Consider the following 6,326-nt stretch of genomic DNA (forward strand, 5'->3'; position numbering starts at 1 on the left):
AATCTTTGACTTTTCTATGCAAATTTCCAGGCTGTATCCAAACTTTAGTGGCACTGAAGATATCGAGGGCCAAAGGTGCTGACAACTGATGAGAACATGTGAAAAACGATATGTTTTCTTCTCAGTTTGAATTCCGGGTTATATAAAGGCTGACAGGCCATGGTTTGGGCAGCAACAGAGTTTTTCAAGTTTCACAACTTTAAATAAAAATAGAATTAATACACGTTTTGCAAAAACAAATGGTTGGAATATCTATGTATGAAGCCTCTTGGAAAAACAGGTTGTCGGAATCATTATTGATTAATGCTTAAGGCATACTATATAAAGATATCTTATATGATCAGCTCAGGAGTCTTTTCCTATAGGACCCATTTTTGCTTGAATATTCTCCCTAAAATAACCGGATCTAGATTCTACCCTTTCCTATAACATGCAGAAAGAAAGGCTGCTATACGTTCTACAGAATTTGGGTGGGGGACATGCAACAACTAGCCCTCTGTATATCCACCAACTCATTTCACCATCTAACATTGATGCTTGAAACAATAAAATGTTAGTACTCCAGCCTTCTGTTTGTATTTTGTGACCTTTGGGGCATTTTACTGTTCTAGCATTCGGCATGAAACCACTTTTTCTCTGTTTGAAGAAATTAACGAGAATGTATGCCGTCAATTTCCAGGATTACAGCCATCACCCAATCTATAAAATTGCCCCGCTTCTCAGTTAAGGCATAATTTAGATTATCACATGCATGTCGTTAATAATGATTCCTCCCAATGAAGTTCATAGTCTCCAGGTAAGTGATTCCTCTGCACTGAGGCCAGGTTTCTGAATATGCTGTGAAGGAAATTTCCAGTTTATGAATATGATGGGAGTGATTTCCTATGTGTCTATTCTAGAGTCATGAAAAATTATATCGTAGCTTCTGGTTATCTTCAAAATGAGAATCAGAATTAAGGACACTATTCATTTTTACGGAATTTTAGGTAGCTACAGATCTACAACTTCGTGGTTGAGGTTGATCCAACACTCACCAAAATATCAGCAAGTTTGGATGTTCTGTGTTCTGACTCGGATTGATGGTGACCGCATAGAACAGTTGGATAATGACAGGTGTCATGACTCGATGATGTTATAATCGACGGGGCGTGGTGGAATGGTGGGAGTCAGTGAGGGGCTTATGAAAAGGGAAGAAGTTTTTAAATGATAACAGAGAACAATCTATTGCTAATGATATAATAAAAATGAATTCAAGATGGGCTTCGCTCAACAGAACGCCATGGCTAATAAGCTACACGAGCCTAGGTTCGCTATGGCTGGTGGGATGAATGATAGTTTACGGATCAACTACAGTCTTTGAGTTTATATAACAAACTCTCATTTTATTTCCATAGCTGATAGCAACCGTGTAAGCCGTATCCCAAAGATTTCTCATAAACCACACGGAAACACTATAAAACTATCAACAAGCCTGTCTTGAAAGTTTTTAAATAAAATTACTAATGATTAATGCACAAAAGAAGCCGACGACTAAAGGAAAATATGTTGTTTATCATAACATTTCAAATAACCTTAAAGCCGATCATCAATAAAGAAAAAGTACCATTAATGGTCCAAATAGAAAACAGTAAAGACAATTTATCGTAAGGATTCCCATAGCAAGGCAGTGGCCTTATCTTGCAAAACTTTCCATGCTGCATTCACATGCTTTTCTTCAGTCAATGGGGCACCTACGGCAAACCGTAGTATGTATTTGCCTGATAAAACCTGCAATCATCATAACTGATGCTCTTAGATAATGTGCTGCCTCTCACAAAGAAGTAAATCCCACATTTTTTTTTGTTTATTTCTTTAATTTTTCTTGAAGAAAGAACAAGACAAAAGGCACACCATCAACACATATATCAGCACTTCAAAATGGAATAAATAATGTAGACAGCAAGCTTACCGTGTGAGATACGAAGACATTCCCCGTTGAGTTTACAGCATCTAATAATTCATGGTTCAATTTGTTACCATGATATTCATCGTTCGGAGGAGGCAAAAGGCGAAAACAGACTAACGAAAATATCCGAGGGGTGACAACCTGCTCAAATGAGTTATAACAAGTGAATTTATTCACATAAATTGACCATGGACATTGACTTTTAGCATGGGGAAAAAAAAGCAAGGACATTAACTTTCTTATAATAGAAAGACTTGAGAATTATTACTTTCTTAAGGACAAGGCCCTTTTCTGTCACTTGTGTCGCATTAGGCATCAAATTAGATGTTATGAGAGAGTTTCATTAAAGGCTAAACCTCAAAAAGAAAAGCCAGCAGGGTATCATCCCAAAATTGACTCTACACTGGATCTTATTTTGGCATTATAGAGACAGTTTGCAGACGACCAGTTTGGCAGAGTCTGATAATTTACAGGAGGGATTGGGAAAGCATTTTGTTAGTCAGATCAACATCTTTAGACAGCTGATCTCACATTGTTAAGCCTAATAGTCATGAACTTAGTGTCCAATGAAGAGGCACTAATTTGCACCCCTCGAAAAATGTGAACAGAGCCATCTGTACGCCCACTGCTTTAGTGTGAGTGAGACTGTGTGACATTCTAACGTGCAACTCAGGTTTCCATTTATCACACATTATGTCTAAGGCTAAGAAGATTAGACATCAAGGAAGATTGGCTTATTTTTAACTAAACAGCTCCAACACGGCTGATTTTGTTTCTAGTACCTGCTTAACATTACTATCATGAAGATCTACTTAAAAATCAACTGGTGCACATATGAAATAGAGTCATGCTACAAGCGCACACTCTGACGCTTAGGTTTAAGAAAGGCACAGCAATCAAGGGAATGTTTCATATTTTAAAACAATGTTGGATGATTCATCTAAAAAGAATATAAAAGGTGAACATTTTGATAATTTCATCTAAAATTTGCCCATCGGCATGTGTATGCATCCCCTAGGTGTTGTGAAGATCTACATGGATACAAAACTCAATAAGTAATAACTAGTCTCTTAAAGAAATTTCTTAATTGAAACACACTTATATGTTTATCAATTATATAAAAGAAAATAGAAAATTCAAGAAATTTGAATGACTCCTATATTTATGGAAGAAAGGTAAAAAAAGTTTTTCATGACATATAAGAACTTTTGTGGCCAATCAATCAACTTCATGAAGAGGATGACTACCTAAAATCTTGCGTCTTGAGCAACCAGGTCCTCAAAATGTTTGGCCAACTTGATATGGCTTCTTATATAGCACTGCAAGTTTTCCAAGCCATACAGTCGTAACACCATCGATAGTTTCAGTGATCTGGAGGCAAGAAATGGATTTGAAAGGGAAAATTGCTAGTTGATTATAAATAAAGTTATTCTTCCACTTTTTTATGTTAATTTAATTGATTTTATTGAGAAAATGAAAATATAATTTTTTAACAGTATAGAGAACTCAAAGCAGAAAACATTTTTACATTCATCATGAGAAAAAAACAATCTATATGACATAACTATTTCCTTCAAGTAATTTAGCACTGGCACACACAAATGCTCATTTTAGAGGGCAATATAAGGGCATTTGCATCTTCAATGCATAATGTTGAAAAGCATACCTAAATCGACGTCCAAGAGGAATTTGCCAGTCTTTGTAATCCACAACCATGTTTGCTTGAGAAGCCTGAAATTAGTTACATTGTGAAACACGTAAGTAACTCAGTAGCCACATTTAATATTGATTATTATTATAATAGTCTCCTAATTTCTTAAGGTTTGATCCATTGCTCAAATAACAAGAGGAAAAACCACCAGTTTGGTTAAAGTTCTTGATACTATTATAAAAGGCTTCAAACTACTCAGTTTAAAGTTTTCAGACTCCATCCATTTCTATCTTCATTGGCAGGTTACAGTACAGATCATGTTGCCAGCAGACTCCCCGTCCCTAAGTTGGCAGATTGAAGAGTGTACATAAGAAACCAGGTCCTAGCTGGTTAGGAGTTTGGCCATTTTCTGAGACCTAAAACAGCTATGTATCTGAAAATACAAAAATCTATATACAAAAGGTAATTAAAAGCTTATCTGGATTTGGGTTAAATCAAAATTTCCCTCAATTTAGAAGAAAACTTAACCTTATTCTTCAGAAACTCTGGATTTGTAGAGAGGGCCAGAGCCAATGCACTGTTATCCTGTCACAGTCAGTAATAACATAATATGAGCATTTAATAGAAATGGCATTTGCTACAGCATGTTTATGAAATTGAGAATTACTATCACATATGGTTCACGCATTCTACATGCCCATCTGTTATTTTGTTTGTCAATGAGAAACCTCCAATTATCCTAAACCAGTAACCTATTAGGTAAACCTCATATGAGTCTTACCACTCACAAACCACACATATCAGGCAAGTTCAGATTTCAAACTAGCAAACTCAAGCAAGCAGGCAATTGGCCTGGCAAATAAATCACTCATATTGATGTCTCCAGTTACTTGGAATTGAGATAAAATTTTGCAGTAATTTATCTTTAAGAAACTTAAAAAGCAACTATCAAAATGATAATGTGCATAAATCAGATCTTTCATCTATAAGGAAGCAGAGTGCATAGAGTAATGATGATGGACTTTATTGTTGTTGCTAGTTGCTACATGCAAACAAGTAGAGATGGCATACTTTTACCCAGAGTGCTGAACAATCAAAATTAGTTAGAAACCACTTATGAGCATTCATGTTGAAAGAATCAGCCTCTTCAACTCCATCAATGTAATGACGAAATTCTGGACAAACGCAAGTACTTCCAGCATATGCAGCATCCACATGGAACCATATTTCATTACTCTGTCCGGAGGCAAAGCATAAAAGCATAGCTAAATTGTATTGCCTTCAAGCCTTACTGAAAAATAACACATATCATACAATACAAACTTCATGGAGATAGTCTTGTGGGGTTCATTTTATAAAATTTCTGTAAACAACCTAAAATTACATTTTCCAGAAAATCATTTTTGTTAATTTTAAATGGTTGGACTATATTTTTCAGTCCACATAGGTGGGTTTATCAAACATTCATGAATATGATTTCCATGTTACCTCTGTTGAGAGAATATCATGCCTAAAAGTTATATGTGAAGGTGCTTAACGTTTATCTATATGCATCAACCAGTCAAATACAGAAATTTATTTAGGTCCAGACTCCAGGGCATATTTCCTCATATTTCTATATAATTGCATTGGATACAATACCTTAGCAATCTTTCCTAGTGCAAGCAAAGGATCAACAGCAGCTGATGAAGTAGTGCCAACCTGCAAATATAAATGCCACTTGATGATAAAAAATTTAGAACTATATATAAGACATAAAAGAAATCAATTACATGCTGACTTATTAATATGGAGCCCAAACTTATACAAAGGGCACATGGTCTAGCCAGCTTCTATGCTCCATGAAGTAAAGGAAATATCCCACAAAGATAAGTATCTCACAATATCCCTATCAATTTTTATTTTGGGAAAAGTGAAAAGGAAAAATACTTAATATGATAGAGCAAAATGTTGAAAGAAACTAACATCAAAAGCTTTTTGCTTCTTACAGGGGCACATAAAAAGAAAGGAATCAGCCCAATAGCAAGGTCCTGTGAAATTGTTTCACTCAGCAACGCTGGAGAGAGTGCATAGTGAGTAGAAGAGTTTGCTTTTAGCAGCCTACAATTCTCAGGATGGATTCCTGCTATCTGCCATTGAATGATAAATATATAATTCAATTAGCATACAAAGGTAATAGTAACATGTGCTTTAATATAGTAGCTAAGTAATATGCAAAGATCAAGTAATCAGACACAAACTTCTTTTAAGAATGATGTCAATGTTGTAAGAGACCAAATAAAAAGAAGTAAACAAATAATACTAGATGCGAACTCCAATTTCCCAGGATACCTGGCAGGCCTTTTGCAAGGCAAAATGTGCTTTATGAGAAGCATAAACTACAATTTTTTTGTTTTATATATATATATATATATATATATATTAGCTTTAGGTATGTATGTGACGCAGTCTTATCTTTAAAAATTCATCTTAATAAATCATTTTTTTATGCTATGATAATAATACTTATAAATATTAATAATTTAATTTTGATTTTAGAATAATATAAATAAAATTTGATAATTTTTTATATGCTTTTAAAAATAATGATAAATAGTAACAATTTGATATGTATTTTTTATACTATAAGTAAAATTTAATAATTTTTGATATAATTTTGATTTCGATAACCTTAGATGAAATTTTGATAACATTTTATATTAGTTTGATAACTTATGATATAATTTTGAT

The 6,326-nt window shown here is 34.3% G+C and overlaps 1 pseudogene across 1 annotated transcript; it reads right to left on the reverse strand.

Annotated features, from left to right (window-relative positions):
* Positions 1-1,476: 1,476 nt before the first annotated feature.
* LOC149512843 (tyrosine decarboxylase 2-like) lies at positions 1,477-5,981 on the reverse strand (annotated as a pseudogene). Its single transcript, XR_016331393.1, has 9 exons — positions 5,928-5,981; positions 5,585-5,725; positions 5,238-5,297; positions 4,668-4,832; positions 4,125-4,181; positions 3,612-3,676; positions 3,193-3,316; positions 1,949-2,086; positions 1,477-1,767 (listed from the first exon to the last, which is right to left on the reverse strand). The product of XR_016331393.1 is annotated as a tyrosine decarboxylase 2-like (transcript).
* Between the last annotated feature and the right edge of the window lie 345 nt (positions 5,982-6,326).

This window comes from Durio zibethinus, chromosome 21, assembly GCF_047325235.1.
Source record: "Durio zibethinus cultivar Kanyao isolate XHJ-2024 chromosome 21, ASM4732523v1, whole genome shotgun sequence".
Taxonomy (NCBI): Eukaryota; Viridiplantae; Streptophyta; class Magnoliopsida; order Malvales; family Malvaceae; genus Durio; species Durio zibethinus.